The 17,218-nt window shown below is 40.0% G+C and overlaps 1 protein-coding gene across 16 annotated transcripts in view; it reads right to left on the bottom strand.

Annotated features, from left to right (window-relative positions):
* Nucleotides 1-17,218, bottom strand: part of RBFOX2 (RNA binding fox-1 homolog 2) — a 295,689-nt gene that overhangs the window by 163,005 nt on the left and 115,466 nt on the right. The gene's annotated exons all lie outside the window — the stretch shown is intronic.

Below are 17,218 nucleotides of genomic sequence, written 5' to 3'. Positions count from 1 at the left end.
TTAAGAGACAAAAAGGTGTAAAAACTCCACACTATAAAGAGACTCTAAAAAGAATCATCCAGAGATTAAGATGCATACACACTTCACTCTATCAGGAGAGCATGTTATCAGACTTTGTGACTGATAGCTTATTACCCTGTCTGTGAGTTCAGAGGAGAGAATGTGTCCATTTGAGCACTGAAGAAAGTCTTCTGAGGAGGGCCCACAGAGGAAGTTTCTGGCATGCTTGCTTCTGAGAAAGAAAAATCAGATAATCTGGGACAGCAATATGGGTATTGCCAATAATTCCAACCTTGCACCCTGAATTCCTACATCTCAAAAATGCTGGATTTTGTAATGTGAGTCTTGTGGGCAGAAAGGGTTTGGAGCCACATTTTAGATTCTCTGCCTCTGACTCCAACAATTCAAGAGGCTACTTGTTTTGTTTGTTTTTGAGATGGAGTCTCACTCTGTGACCCAGGTTGGAGTGCAGTGGCATGATCTCAGCTCACTGCAACCTCTGCCTCCCGGGTTCAAGTGATTCTCCTGTCTCAGTCTCCCAAGTAGCTGGGATTACAGGCGCCCGCCACCACACCCAGCTATTTTTGTATTTTTAGTAGAGATGGGGTTTCACCATGTTGGCCAGGCTGGGAGGCTACTTGTTTTACACGAGTTTCTCGTTATAAGAGGATAGTGGGGGGAAGCAGGTATACTGGCGGAGCTAGCACAATTTCTCAAAAATGTACCTGAGAAATCAGGCACTAAAAATTTTTCATAAGAAATCTGAGGCAACTCTCTATATACAGTTTATATTCCTATCACTTCCTGGACTGGTAGAGACAATACAGACTCACCAAAACAACACCGAGCTAGAGAAATGAGATATATGAGTATTGTCTATGAATCTGACTAAAAAAAAAAAAAAAAAAAAAAAGTTGAAAGAATGAGGCTCTTTTTCCCTCACTTCCTCTCAGCTTAAAATAGCAGGGATTCCCACAGGGCAATCTCTAATAGAATTCTGCTACTCAAATGTGACACATGGACCAGCATCAGCAGAATGAGCATCAACTGGAAACTCCTTAGATTTGAAGAATCTCAGGCCCCACCCTAGACTTACAAAATCACAATCAAATGATAACAAAAGCCCCAGGTAATTCTCAGGCACACTGAAATCTGAGAAGCTGGTCTAGACAGAGGCACTGGCCACATGCAGCAGTAGAGACTCATGGAAGAAGGTGTAGATACGGCTGCCACTTTCCAGTTAGAGGATGTAAACCACCGTGGAAGACAAAACAGTGAACATTCCTACTTGCTGATTTCAATATAACACCACCAGCAGCTACTATTCACTCAGAGCATATTATGTGCCACAACTTTGCATGCATTATCTCATTGCATCTTCACAATATCTCTGTAAGATAGGCCCTATTATCTTTTTCACAGATCAAAGGAAATTGAGGCTCAAAGTGGTAACATAATACACTCATGGTCTCACAGCTAGTGAATAAAGAGCCAAAAGTTCAACGTTGGTTTTTAAGACTCCAAGGTCGTTTCCACTAAACCATACCTATTCACTGACAAAACTGAATCAAGACTGGAAGAAATCACTGAAAAACTTACCTTGGATATAACCCTGCACTCTACCTCTGCCCATTACCAAGACTTTAAATAACAAATGAAGCCAGGTGTGGTGGTGTGAGCCTGTAATCCTAGCTTCTCAGGAGGCTGAGGTGGGAGGTTTGATTGAGCCCAGGAGTTTGAGACCAGCCTGGGCAACACAGTAAAACTCTCATCTCAAGAAAAAAGTAAAAAACAACAACAAATGACAGAGATAGGGTTTGGGAGTTGGTGTACACATACTGTACATGTGCACTGGCCAAAACACTGCTACTACTGACGTCATTAAGAGAATAGACCCAGAAACTTCTGTGAATAGTGGTTACCTTCTATAATGTCTAAACTAAGCTCTAGATGTATACATGGAGAAAGGGGTCCATCTCAAAATTAGCCTCTTGGGAAAGGCAAATAAGTGATTTGTTAGAGCTCTTACTCCCAGTTATTAGGAAACCCAGAGCTACTATCCCTAAAACAGAAAACTGCATTATCTTGACTGGGCGCGGTGGCTCACACCCATAATCCCAGCAATTTGGGAGGCTGAGGCAGGTGGATCACTTGAAGTCTGGAGTTCAAGACCAGCTTGACCAACATGGTGAAACCCTGTCTCTGCTGAAAATACAAACATTAGCCAGGTGTGGTGGTGCATCTGTAGTCTCAGCTACTCAGGAGGCTGAGGCAGGAGAATCGCTTGAACCCTAGAGGCAGAGGTTGCAGTCAGCTGAGATTGCACCACTGCACTCCAGCCTGGGCCATAGAGTGAGACTCTGTCTCACCAAAAAAAAAAGAAAAGAAAAGAAAAGAAAAGAAAAGAAAGCTGCATTATCTTAAAAGACTCATCTTTCTTTATTATGTTTCAATTATACTCTCAAAGAACTTCCCTTACTTCTAACTAACTTTCTCTGGTATCCCCTCCCTACAATTTTTGACCTCATGAAGTCCTCCCATCCCAACCACTTTTTCATTACCTACCCACTCCGGTTCTGCACCCACTTTGTCCAATTTTGATGCTGTGTTCCATAATTACAATCTCTCCCTTGCAAATACCCTCAATCATTTGTCCTCTCCATCACTGCCATCTGACAAAACTCCAATCCCGGTTAAATCCAATTGTCTGCCTTTTCTAGTGCCTGTGCCCAATCGGCTGAATGTTGCTGAAGAAAAATCACATAACCAAGCTGACTGACTTCACTATATATTCATGATCACAAACCTCAAATGGACACTCAACGATGCCAAGCAATCCACCAAAGCTACCCTTGAAAGCTTTCCTACTCCCCAAAATGACTATTTCTTGCTTCTCCTCAAACCTCCCTCATTCGCTCTTCACCACCTACTCTCAGCTAATTTTCTTATTGTATTTTTTGTCTGTTTGTTTTGAGACAGGATCTCACTCTGTTGCCCAGGCTGGAGTGCAGTGGCGGCATCGTGGCTCACTGCAGCCTTGACCTCCTGGGCTCAAACTATTTCAAACTATTCTCCCACGTCAGCCTCCCAAGTGGCTGGGATACAAGCACATGCCACTACGCCAGTTAAAAAAAAAAAAAAAAAAATTAGAGAAGGGGCGGGTCTCACTATGTTGCCCAGACTAGTCTTGAACTCCTGGGTTCAAGCAATCCTCCTGCCCCAGCCTCCCAAAATGCTGGGATTACAGCCGTGAGCCACTATACACAACCTCTTAGCTAATTTTCTGCCACTACACACAACCTCTTAGCTAATTTTCTATCTAAGTATGTAATTTTAAATGAGAAGCATTCGGACAGTATCTTCTTACCACTAAATCTAATGTCCTATAATAAGTAAATGATTAAATGAACCCTAACTTTTTAAAGTTCTCCTTTGACCCCTCATCTCCCTCCAGCTACCTGCTATTTCCCTGCTCACCACTTCAGGGTAAATTGTCTTGAAAAAGTAGTTGGCTGTACCTGTCTCAATTTTTTCACCTCTCATATTCTTCAGTCTACTCAAAACAAAGTTTCCAAGCCCTCCACTCCATTAAATCGATTTATCAAGGTCTACTACTTCCCCATTTATCTGACCTCCTAGCAGGATTCAACAAAGCTGACTACCTTCTTAAAACATTCTCTTCTTCTAGCTTCTGAGATACTACAATGTCATCTTTTTGTTTTCTTTCATGCATCACTGGCTACTGTTTCAGTATCTTTTTATGGCTTCTCCCTCGACAGACCTCTAAAAGGGAAGTGTTCCTAGGGGTTCAATCCTGAGTCATCTTCTCTCTAGAAGTTGTCTCATCCATTCCCATTACTTCAAATACCATCAACTTGTCAGTAACTACCAAGTTACACCCCCAGCAGAGACCTCTTCCCACGCTCCAATATGACTACTTAGCTGTCACACAAGCATGTCAAACTCTACATGCCCAAAACTGGTCCTTAATTCTCCACCATCACCACCCTTGAAGTCCCCTGGTACTACCTGACAATTACAAAAGCCAGAAACCCTTCCCTTACCCTCATCCTTCACATCCAACCTATATAGCAAGTTCTGTGTGTGCGTGACTTCACTTGATCTCCACTGCCACCACCTTAACCCAAGCCAAGATCATCTCTTTCCTGAATATGACACTAGTTCCCCCATTTCCATTGTTGCTCCCTTCCAAAACACTCATCACACAGCAGCCAGAGAAACTTTGTAAAACAAACACCAGATCATATCACTCTCCTGCTTCTCCGGCAGGCATCACATTACATTTTTTTTCTTTCCAAACTCCTTATGATGGTCTTTAAGGTCCTACACGACCTGCTAGGTGCCCACTTCTCCAATCTCACTTCATACCGTATCTCCTCTCAATCACTGTTTTAAAGACACTGATCTTGTGTCAATTCCTCTCCCCCACACCCCTTCATTCCCTCTTTCTGAAATCCCTCCTCATTCCAGCTTCATTATTTGCAAGACAGGATCCTTCTTATCTCTTAGATCTCAGCTTAAATATCACTTCCTCAAATAAAACTCTCTAGACTACTCTGTCTAGTTGGAGGTCTTTCCCCACAAGCCTACACTCTCTTCCACTGTGCCCTGTTTATTTTCTTCCTAGCAGTTACCAAATCTTTAATTATTTATGCATTTTTTTGTTACAGCTTTCTTCATTAGAAAGTAATGTTTTGTGTATGACAGATACAACTGAGATCTTCTACTATGAAACGTTTTATCCTTTGACTTTTTGTTAGGGAAGGTCAAAGTTATTTGTAGGAGTTTCTGGCACTCAGGCAACTGTCTAACCAAGTCCTATAAATAAAGTTAGAGTGCTACTAATTTCACCCTAGTTACCAAAAGGACTCACAGCTTTGCCACAGATACAAACCACAAATAAATGCTGGTATCAATGGCTTTAGAATGCTACACTTTGAAACAATCATAACATCAATATGAAAAAGGAGTTCCAATTTAATCATTTACTTTAAGCTAATCTGATAATCTACATTCCAAACTGTCTCCCTTCCAAAACTATAAATTTATTCTTCTCAGCACAACAAAATAATAGTATCCCAGTTCAAGCTCTCCTCTAATCAAACTTGCTGTATGTAAGTTAGTTAACTACAGTCTAAAACTATGTCGTCTAACACGCAGCCAGTTGTCATATGTGGTTATGTGAATTTAACTTAATTAAAATTAAAATTTCAGTTAGTTAATACTAGCCACATGTCAAGTGCTCAAGAGTCACGTGAGGACAGTGGCTATCATAATGGATAGGGCAGACATAAAACATTTCTATCATCACAGAAAGTTCCATTAGACAGAGCTGTCCTAGAACACCATAATAACCAGGAAGCAAAAAGGCCCTTTAAGTATCCAGAATTCCAAAACATTCATTCTAAAGTTTTCATCAGCAGGAAACTCCATCAGACCTTCTCTCTGAATCTATTTATTTTTATTTTAGAAATATTTCTGTCCTGCTTATCTGGCTAATTTTCCACCAAAAATTTACAAAGCAAATTAAGAAAGGGGACTGGGAAGCAGTGGGGAATAAATAGCAGAGGATAAAGGAATACTACGTTAGAGGCAGCCAACATAGGAAACAAGAAAGATGAAGAGAAAAAAAATCTAAAAAGCAGGTAAAATAGATAGATGATATATGTCAAAATGGTCTCACTTAGTAAGGCAAAACCAGCAAAACCTCCTGAAATATTACTCTTTTATATTCCTAAACAATACTGATGCTGATAACTGTGCTAAAACCATTTAAAAATGCCCACTGTGTTACTGTTAAGAAGAAATAAATTTTATATTTATACAACACAAGCATTTATTTCTGAAATGACTGAATCATTTATTTCTGAAATGACTGAATCTTAAATATCTTGGTCCTCAAAGAAGGGAAAATCCTCTCAGTTAGTCAGGATACTCAGTCATCAAGAAGAGAAATATTCTGTACAGATTCAAAAGTTCAGTTCCTTGAATATGCATGAATGCTGTTTACAGAGCAGGTACAGATATGGAAGTAAGACAAGACTCTTTTGTTTAATGAATTATGGCTTACCCATACAGTGAAACACTGAACAGTATAGCCTTGGGGGAGGGGGATGAGGAAGTTGTTAAAATACCATTATGAAATACTCTAATAGAGTCATGCACTGCCTAACAATGTTTCAGTCAATGTTGGAACACATACGCCATGGTGGTCCCATAAGATTATATCATATTTTTACTGTGCCTTTTCCATGCTTAGATATGTTTAAATATACAAATATTTGCCATTGTGTTACAATTGCCTAGTATTCAGTAGAGTAACATGCTGTACTGGTTTGCAGCCTAAAGGCATTAGGCTGTACCATATATGATACATAGTCAGGTATACATCTAGGTTTGTGTAAGTTTTCACATTCTATTATGTTTTCACAATGAAGTCACTTAACGACACATTTCTCAAAATGTATCCTTATTAAGCCATGCATACTGCATATGTCATTAAGTGAAAAAAGAAAGGTTTAGCAATGGTTTTAAAACCAGTGGTTTTTTAAATGGGAGGAAAAGAGAAAGGGAGGAATTATACACAAGAAGAAAAAACACCCAGTGCCTGTAGGGGAAAGACACTGGGGACTCAAGACAGGAATGGGAGAGCAACTTTTCACAACATGACCATTTTGTACTTTTAAAATATTAACTTATGTAAATGTTATTTATTCAAAAAACAATAATCATACATTTTAGAAAAGCTAGTTCTCTATCCCCAAAAAATGTATAATCTAATGACTTACCCAGGCTTCAAAAAACTAAAGAAAAAAAAAATCACACTTTTTCCTTTACCAATGGTCAGATATTTAAATATTTCACACAGACTTTATTCTTACTTAAAACCTCATTCTATGGCCTGGCATAGTGGCTCATGTCTGTAATCCCAGCGCTTTGTGGGGCCGAGGCGGGCAGATCTCTTCAGGTCAGGAGGTCAGCCTGGCCAACAGAGTGAAACCCCATCTCTACCAAAAATACAAAAATTAGCCAGGCATGGTGGTGCACACCTGTTAGCCCAGCTACTCGGGTGGTTGAGTCACAAGAATTGCTTGAACCCAGGAGATGGAGGCTGCAGTGAGCCAAGACCACGCCACTGCATCCCAGCCTGGCCGACAGAGCAAGACTCTGTCCCCCCCATCAAAAAAACAAACAAAAACAAAAAACTCATTCTATACCATTTGAATCTCCATTTCCAACAAACTAATCAATTTTGGAAAAAAACTCAAAGTTTATCTTAAAATGGGAACTGTAGTGATCCTTATCATAATCTTGTATTATTGTTTTTAAAAAATATTTGCACAGGCCGGGCGCAGTGGCTCATGCCTGTAATTCCAGCAGTTTGGGAGGCCAAGGCAGGCGGATCACGAGGTCAGGAGATCGAGACCATCCTGCCTAACACGGTGAAACCCCGTCTCTACTAAAAAAAAATACAAAAAACTAGCCAGGCAAGGTGGCGGGCGCCTGTAGTCCCAGCTACTCAGGAGTCTGAGGCAGGAGAATGGCAAGAACCCGGGAGGTGGAGCTTGCGGTGAGCCGAGATGGCGCCACTGCACTCCAGCCTGGGCGACAGGGTGAGACTCCATCTCAAAAATAAAAAATAAAAACAAAAAAATAATAATAATTTTTAAAAACTTTGCATAAAGGTATAAAGGTATATACATTTCAAGAAAAAAATCATCTTGTTGGAAAACATGGCAAAGACTCATTGAAAATCTCCCAGGGAAGCCACAGAATAGTCTTCTACATCATGTGGGAGATAAGGTTGGGTCACTCTGATAGGCCCTGGAGGTGAGAATGCTAGTGGTTTCCCAATATCCTCTCTTCCCTTCTTCCTTAGTAACAAAACCCCAGTTTTCATTTTAGCATATTACTATACACGCTCCACCAGAAAAGGACTACATCTTCCATCCTCTACTACAGCTACGTATGGCCCTAAGACTAATTCCGACCAATGAGATATAAGCAGAAATGTCATGTGGAACTTCCTGTAAGTTTTCTTAGGTAGGGGAAGGGACATCCCTCTTTTCTTCCTCTCAAACTGCTTTGTGGAAAGGGGGAAATGATGGCTGAAGGTTAACAATCATCTAGGCCCATCCTACAGTCAGAGAAGCAAACAGCAGTAAGGATCTTAGATCCTTGGTAACCAGAGAGCACCATTATCATCCTGGACTGCCTAATTCCAGACTTCTTTTTCATGAAAGACAAATGAATCTCTCTCTTGTTTAAGACTCTGTATGGGGAAGAGGAGACTGTTATATGCAGATGAACTTAATCCTAAATGTTTTCAACAATAAATTATTTTACTTTAACTTACAATTTTTTTTTTTTTTTTTGAGACAGAGTCTCTCGCTCTGTTACCCAGGCTGGAATGCAGTGGCATGATTCTGGCTCACTGCAAGCTTCACCTCCCGGATTCAAGTGACTCTTGTGCTCAGTCTCCCAAGTAGCTGGGATTACAGGCGCCCACCACCATACCCAGCTAATTTTGTTTTGTTTTGGTTTGGTTTGGTTTTTTGAGACGGAGTCTCGCTCTGTCGCCCAGGCTGGAGTGCAATGGCCGGATCTCAGCTCACTGCAAACTCCGCCTCCCGGGTTCACGCCATTCTCGTGCCTCAGCCTCCCAAGTAGCTGGGACTACAGGCACCCGCCACCTCGCCCAGCCAGTTTTTTGTATTTTTTTTAGTAGAGACAGGGTTTCACCGTGTTAGCCAGGATGGTCTCGATCTCCTGACCTCGTGATCCGCCCGTCTCGACCTCCCAAACTGCTGGGATTACAGGCTTGAGCCACCTCACCTGGCCTAATTTTTGTATTTTTAGTGGAGACGGGTTTTTGTCACGTTGGCCAGACTGATCTTGAACTTCTGACCTTAAGGGATCTGTCTGCCTTGACCTCCCAAAGTGCTGGAATTACAGGTGTGAGCCACCATGCCCTGCCCAAAATTAAATTTCACTTGAAACAGAAAGCTTTATGCACATCAACAGTGTGCAAATTTGATGACCACGACAGAGACTGTCAAAGAATCTTGAAATGTCTAGGCAGGAAGTTTAGGCCAAAAAGTCAACTGGTGAATCACTCTGATCCACTCTGATCTACTATCCATAACTATTCCACACCAAAATGATAGAAAGAAAATTTTAACTTAACCATTCTTGAATTTGTATAATGAGAAAAAGTCAAATACGGACACTCTCAGTTTCTTTATCTGCAAAATGGAGTTAATAATGCCTACATTACAGGGACACTGTCAAACCCAAATAGAGAACAAATGTTCTTCAACTTACAATGGGAGTTTGTCCCTATAAACTCATCGTAAGTTGAAAATACAGTAAGTCAAAAATGCAATAACACACCTAACCTACCAAACATCATAGCTTAGCCTAGCCTACCTTAAACATGTTCAGAACACTTACATTAGGTTACAGTTGGGTAAAATCATTTAACACAATGCCTATTTTATAATAAAGTGTTGAATATCTCATGTAATTTACTGAATATTGTAATAAAAGTGAAAAAATGGGTACTCGGACGGTTTCTACTGAATGAACATTGGTTTCTATTGAATGTGTATTGCTTTTGTGCCATTGTAAAGTCAGAAAACTGTTAAGTCAAACCATTCTAAGTTGTGGATAGTTCAACATCTGTATGTTAAACTATGATGTAAACAGAGCATTATATACCATCGTTACCATTACAATTACCACCACAGTAGCCAACTGGTAAATATGAATCACAAAACAAAAAATACTAAGATGAAAGCTATTAAACAGGCAGAAACTTGGGTTTGGGGCTCAAGGAATTCAGTGAACTTGCCAAGTCTCTTTCACCCAATTTCTCATCTCACTATCTTTCAGAAAATCATTGCATCAGGTTTGGTGCAATGGTGGCTCATGCTTCTAGTTGAAGCTGCTCAAGAGGCCAAGGTGAGAGGATCGCTTGGGGCCAAGAATCTGAGATCAGGCTAAGCCACATAGCAAAACCCAGTCTCTTAAACATATATATGAAAAAATATACATTACATCAGGAATTTCAGTTTCCTTCTTTAAAGTATGGGGGGAAAGAAGGGAATTGAGAGGTTGTAAGGGGAGAAAAAGAAAAACAGCAGTAAAAGGTTTAAAGTAATTAGGAAGTCAGATACACTTGAAATATATAACCCTGTTTTGGCATTTTACAAGGTTTCAAAAGGTAGTACAACAATTTTAAAAGTAATGCTGGCAATATTTTTCTTCATTCAAAAGAAAAATACTAAATACAAATATAGTTTCTACTTAGTATGCAACAATCTATCATGAAAAGTGCAATGTCTCTGAGCAATGTCTTCTAGAAATAAGGATAACATGGGAGTTCCCCTGTTGGAGTGCAGTGGCACAATCTCGGCTCACCGCAACCTCTGCCTCCCAGATTCAAGCAATTCTCCTGCTTCAGCCTCCTGGGTAGCTGGGATTACAGGCACAAGCCAACATACCTGGCTAATTTTTTTGTATTTTTAATAGAGACGGGTTTTGCCATGTTGGCCAGGCTAGTCTCGAACTCCTGACACCCACCTCGGCCTCCCAAAGTGCTGGGATTATAGGCGTTAGCCACTGTGCCAGGCCTTACTTTCTTTGTAAGCAGAAAAAGAAGATGATTTTTAACCTGTAGCCAAAGGCATAGACAATACAAATGTAATCTATTTTGATGATTGATAATCATAATTTCAACAAAGTCATGATTTTTTGCTCGTTAAACAAACTATAACTGAATCTCTTTAACTTTTGTACTTAAAGTGATTTAACTTCTCCAAATGTGCTTAAAGTTTGAAAAAAAGCCAATGAAGTCACTTCTTGAAGCCATTAATTTATCTTTTTACACTACTTCTGGTGACTTTAATCCACACACACATTGTACATGAGTCATACTGGTGCCGTGTGGTTCAATTCATTATATTTTGAAAAGTACTCTATGGTCAAATTAACTTTGAGAAACACGCTTCAAGCAATTTTACTGTTTGCCCAATTTGAATTTTCACAAACTGCAAACAGGATACGTAAATTAATAGATGCTTTTTTAAAAATTTCACATATACTCATAGGAAGAAAACAAGCTATCCAGGAGTGTCAGAGATTAGCTAGCTGACAGGCAGACAGATGCCAAGAATTTGCTCCACAATTTAAAGGGCTACAATCAGGATAACAGAAGTGTGAGAAACAGACTCAGACAGCTTAAGGGTTTTTGTTTCCCAGAAGGAATACCAATGGAAGGGATACCACTGCCCATTTCTGTATCTTTCTGTTCTGAATAGCCATATCCAAGCAGCTTTACTGTGTGAGATTCCTGGAGAATTAGAACTACTGCCACTTCCCTCGATGATTCACTTGTAATGCCAACTTATGAGTCTGAATGCACGCAAAGGAGGTTGAGGGTCTTCTGAACTAGCAGGAAAAAAGTTGAAATAACATTATTTTCTGAGAAGGTAATCTATTTTAATCCAAACAAATCCACTGGGCTGCACCATTCTATCCCACATCTAAGCAATGGCTGCAATATCAAAATGTTCCTAAAAATTAGTACATGCCAAACTCTATAAACTTATTTTCAGGCTATGACTTTACTTTTAATAACATAAATGAGTTCAGTAGGACTTATTTTAATTATTTTTGAAACGGTTTATTTTTAGTAAATATAATAGTCCCCCACATGGAAAGCTACAACCATGCCAAAAATTTTCTAGGAGGAGATAAAACCCTATTTATAGACCTATCAGTTGCTCCTTGCTTAGGTTGTAACATAGTTTCCACTTTAAGCCTGATATGACCTCCCTGGACTTCTCTGGTCTCTAATAATGTTCCTTTCATCCTGAAGTTTCCCACATTTATCTTTATCTCCACCCGGTACTTAAGTTAAGCTACTATGGGTTGGGGGAAGGGAGAAGGAAAGAATCTCCTTTGTAAAAGCCATCTTCTACAGAAGAGTTTTAGGTAATTTTCAGGAACTTAAAAAATGAAAGATACGAGTTCTTCACTTGGTGGGCTTTTTTGGGAGAGAACCTCATAAATATTCAACAATCATCAGAAATACCGCTACACAGTAATCAATGCATATGGGAAATGGAAATGGCAATAAGGCCTACTGGTGTCTTAATCGGCATCTGATTTTGCATCCTTTAAAAATCCAACAAGAGTAAAGTTATTTTAATACAGAGGATACTACATTCTCTAATCAAAGGAAAGCTAATCAAGGGAGCCAAACTATAAATAAATATAAGAAATTTTTCCTAAAAATTGTGATCTCAGGGATTAAGTTGTTATTATTGGTGTTGTTTACATTAGCTACTGGTATCTTTACACTCCTCACTTAAAATGCTAATTGGTGGAATCTCCCCTTCCCAATCTCTGCCTATGACTCCATCAAGAATTTTAGAAGGTATAAGTATCTTATTCTAATCCAATGAGCCATTTTCAATTTCCTTTCATTAGCAGTGGCAAGACCCATATCTCATCTCACCCCAGCCCTGCCCCACTCCATACTCTGGATAAAACTGTTAATGAACCCTGTTTTTACTGCTCCGGCAAATCCTAACCCCTTTCATCTCTGAACCCCAATAGCATTTGCTGGTCTTGGTTCACTCATTTTTTTGTTTAAATCTTAAATATATACTTATTTTTTGCTAATTCCATGTTTGTAGGTCTTGTATCCTGAATGAGACTGCAAATTCTATTCAACTGTAAAGGCCTAGTGGGCAATGACACATCTTACTCATCTCAGCATCACCAGTTGGTCATGCCAACTGACTAGCATATAACAGGCACATAATAAACATTATGGAAATATTTGTTGAGGTGATCTGGATGGCAGAAACAGTGTACTATGTATACTTCTCTTATATGAATCTCTCAGAGCACACCACTGGGAAAGCCCAACACAACGTGCAGCAGAGCTAAATCACAAGCAACTCCTGAAGAGAGGAAGGGAGAAGAACATGAGCATTAATTAATACCAACCCATCTTTCATTAGATTCCCATCAACATTCTCAGGAGCTAAAAGACATGGTGTGAACTCACAGGATGTACCAAGTGATAAGAGCAAGCAATACATTTCCTCACCCCAAGAAAATTCTTCCACTTTTTCCATCTACCTATATCTTACTTAACCTTTAAGGCCTACCTCTTCCTGTCCACCCCAATTCACAGTGAAATCCCCTAAGCTCTCCAGTACCTGAGGATGAGTAGCTATTTAGCATTTTCACTTAAAACAAGGGATGGATCTAAACTTTAACAAAATAATTCAAAATAAACACCAGTAAAAGTTACTGATTGTAAAAGTTGGCAAACACCAGGAAATACTTCTCTTAATTTTTTCTCAGTTGTTAAATTTATCACATAAGATGTATTTCCCTTTTTAAAAGAAGACATATGGGTTTTCTGGGGTAATCTGAGCTGAGGCATGATCATGGATGATCAAATAAAACTCTCAAGATCATATCCCAGAGGCAGCATGGCACTGAAGAAAGAAGTGAGGTTTGAAAGTGAAACAGACCTACAATCAAAATTGCCAAATCACCATTCATTAGCAGTGACCTTGAGCAAGTACTTTAACCCCTCTTAACCTGTTGTGTAATCAACAAATGCAGAATTAAGATGAAAATTAGAAATAATGTACATAAAACACCTAGGCCAGTGCCTCTCTTAATAAATTTGAATTGTTAATGGTTTTGTCTATTGTCATTTTTCTTAGCCCACAACAAATGACAGAAAATGATTTATTGGCAAATCTGACATTTTAGGGTTTCTACTGTAATTTTTTTTAAATTGGAAGCAACAAAATATCAATAAGAACTCACCTTTAAAAAGCTATTTTGTCTGTGAATTTAAAAGTAAACCCTGGTCAGTTGCAGTGGCTAACGCCTATAATCCCAGCACTTTGGCAGGCGGATGCGGAAAGGAAGATTGCTCAAGCCCACAAGTTCAAGATCAGCCTGAGCAACATAGTGAGACTCTGTCTCTATTTTTAAAAAGTAAAAAAAGTAAGATCTGCAGGAAGAGAAACACAAAGTATTCTCTTGGGTAAGGTGTATCTATTAAATCAGATGGCTAGGATAATTTACAAGCAAAAAAATAAAGCTCTTTAAGGGAGCACCTAACAGGATATATATATCCTGTTATTTCTTTTATATATATATATAAAATTATATCACTATATGTGTGTATATATAGAGAGATATACATATATATATGGTTTACTCCTACCTAGAGTTTATATATCTATAAATCCATGTAGATTTATAGATACAGATTCTAATCTATGATATATGATATCTATATCTATAGATATCATAGAAATTCCACATAGGGATAAACCCAATATTGTAGTATCTATGTCATAGAAAGGCTATGGGTAAAGATAATTTTTTAACCTAATCAAAATTCTGCTCCTCCCTCAAACCAGGGATATTTACCTGACAATCACAAGCCTAAGGGAAAGAGAAAAGACAGTATCTGTCTGTCTGAGAAAATGGGCATGAGGAAGGGGTGGGCAGAGCCGGCTATAAACGATGGGAATTTCTTTATGGAGGAAGGAGACAACTGACTGCGGCACCACCTTCTTTTGCTGCTTTCAGCTAATGGAGGAATCCCTAAGTCATTTACTTGCTCTAGTAGCAGGGCTGTGAAAAAGAAGAGAGTAATGTTTGGTCCTCCTACAGGGCAGGACTAAAAGCTGTGAAGGAGTTAAAGCTTTCAGAATATTAGAGTGAAAATGCTGGCAGGACTTCTAGGGCTTTTTTAGCCAGCCTAGTGGAAAGGAAGAGTCTGGGCATTACAGCCAGATGGGCCTTCCTAGCTAAGTGACCTTGGGCAAGTTGGATAGCCTCTCTAGCCTACACTTTTCTCATCTATACAATTGGGTTAACAGCATTTGCCCTGCAGAGTCATAAGAATTTAATAAGGTAACAAATAAACAAACTGCTTCAGAATAGGCACTCAATACAGGTTAAATGCTTTTCCCCTAAACCTCAGGCTAGCGATAAAACGCCCCTGGAATATATAGTGATATACCATACATGCTCATTTTCTCCTTTTCCTCCACTTGCATAGAGAAGCAAGTCCAAAAAGAGAAAACAACTTTTCCGGGGTTGCAATACTAGTTACTGGCAGAACTGGGGCTAAAAGCCAGTTCCTTCAAGTTCAGTGCAATGTACCTTGCCTCATTAGGAACAAGCCCTTAGGGATGGGCTCTGAGAGTAGATGCAAACAAGAAAACAAGCTAACCGCAATGTCCGCCATTCCCTGTGATTCAGATACCTAAGAGTTAAACGTTCAGCCTCAGCTACGGCTCCGGAGTTGGCTGACTCCTTAGGCACTGAAATCCATTCTTCTATGTGATTGGTTGGTTCCCAAAGGGGTGGGGAAGAGGAAAAGGGAGAAGAATGTCACCCGATCCCCAGGGGTAAACAACAGCAAAAACATCTGCTCAGGTTTTCAACTAAATCTGTGAAATATTTCTGAACACTTGACCACCAAACTTGAAAAACTGTTAACTTCTGACCTTAATCAAAAAGGTTGTTCTGTAAGGACCAGATCCTTAGTAATGCAATCTGGACAAACAAATGCAAAAGGACAGTTTAATATTTCTCTAGCACAAAATTAGTACCCAATGCTCGTGTGCTCTAGGTGCTTGAAATCGACACTGCCACCAACCCTCCTCCCCCTTTGCCATTACAGAGAGAAACCAGCCTGCCTGCTTCCACCCTACCATTTTACTCGAACTCTGCCATTTCGGAAACATGACAGGACTACACAATCACATTCTCTCCTCTGAGCCACCTCCTTTAAGAGGAGCCCCATCCCCTTGTAACTCTCTGTAATTATGTTAGCACACATGTGCAGGGCAGAGAGAAGGGAAGGTTTGGGGAGGAAGAAACCCAATACCCTGCCAAATCCATTGGGAAGTCTGCCCAAGTTATTAATCCAGGATGGGGCCACTTAACTAAATTAGATGAGGCAATGCCCTTCAATCCTAGCTAGATTCTTTCCCCAGGGGATAATGCAGGAAGGGTCTGCCTCCTCAAAATCTTATTACCCCAAACAACTCTTTTTTTCTTCAGAAGTTTCTCTCTCCCATTTCAAAGCTATAAACAAAATACTTTGGTTTTATGCAGAGAATCAGAGAGGCAGCTGCTCTCCCTGAGTACACTGCAGGGACTCCACATGACTGGTCAGTAAGGAGCTGCTGAAAAGTGCATTCCCTTTGTTCTTACAGCCACAATGAAATTTTAAAGTCCCAATTATGTAAACCAGGGTGAGGGATGAAGAACTACAGTTAAACCAAAGAGAAAGCCTCCTGTGGAATGACTAAAACTTGAAGTCCTTTTACAACCTCAGCCAGTACAGGAATCAGCTTTAGTTCACCTTAATATGGCCCAGAAAGCAGGAGTAAGCCATACCTTCTCCCAGGCCCATCCTAAATAATCTGGAATTGCCGGACAGATCATCTCTCAGAAACTGTGTAGACTATAAATGACCCAAAAACCACTCTACACTCACTCAAAGAGGAAAGATTCCTCAATAATGAACACAAGCAAATCAGCTCCAGGAAGTTAAGTGGCAGAGGCTACTTATGTCTCCTCTTTGTCTCTATTCTTTAATCCCAAAGCCAAATTTAATCTAAATCATGTTACTAATGCCCTGTGCTAACACAGATGTCTCATTTATAAATCCTAGGGAACATAAGTGACTTAGCTCTCTTTCACAGTAATGCTCAGCAAATTAACTACTCAACGAGGTTCAGTATGATTATTAAAAACACAGGCTTCAGTATCAAGCCAACCTTGATTTAAATGCCTGTTCTACCACTTTCCAGCTCTGTGACTTGCACTTCTCTAAAGCCCAGTTTCTTCATTGGTAAAATATGGCTTCACTGTCCACCTTACAGAGAGAACGGGTGTGTGTTTGTGACAGGGTCTCACTGTTGCTCAGGCTGGAGTGTAGAGGCGTGATCTCGGCTCACTACAACCTCTGCCTCCTGGATTCAAGCAATTGTCGTGCCTCAGCCTCCCAAGTAGTTGGGATTGCAGGCATGGGCCACCACACCCGGCAAATTTTTGTATTTTTAGTAGAGATGGGGTTTCGCCATGTTAGTCAGGCTGGTCTTGAACGCCTAGCCTCATGTGATCTGCCTGC

Source organism: Chlorocebus sabaeus, chromosome 19, assembly GCF_047675955.1.
Source record: "Chlorocebus sabaeus isolate Y175 chromosome 19, mChlSab1.0.hap1, whole genome shotgun sequence".
NCBI classification, from domain to species: Eukaryota; Metazoa; Chordata; class Mammalia; order Primates; family Cercopithecidae; genus Chlorocebus; species Chlorocebus sabaeus.
Note: the sequence above shows the minus strand (reverse complement) of the source record. Positions and strands in the feature narration are given on the sequence as shown.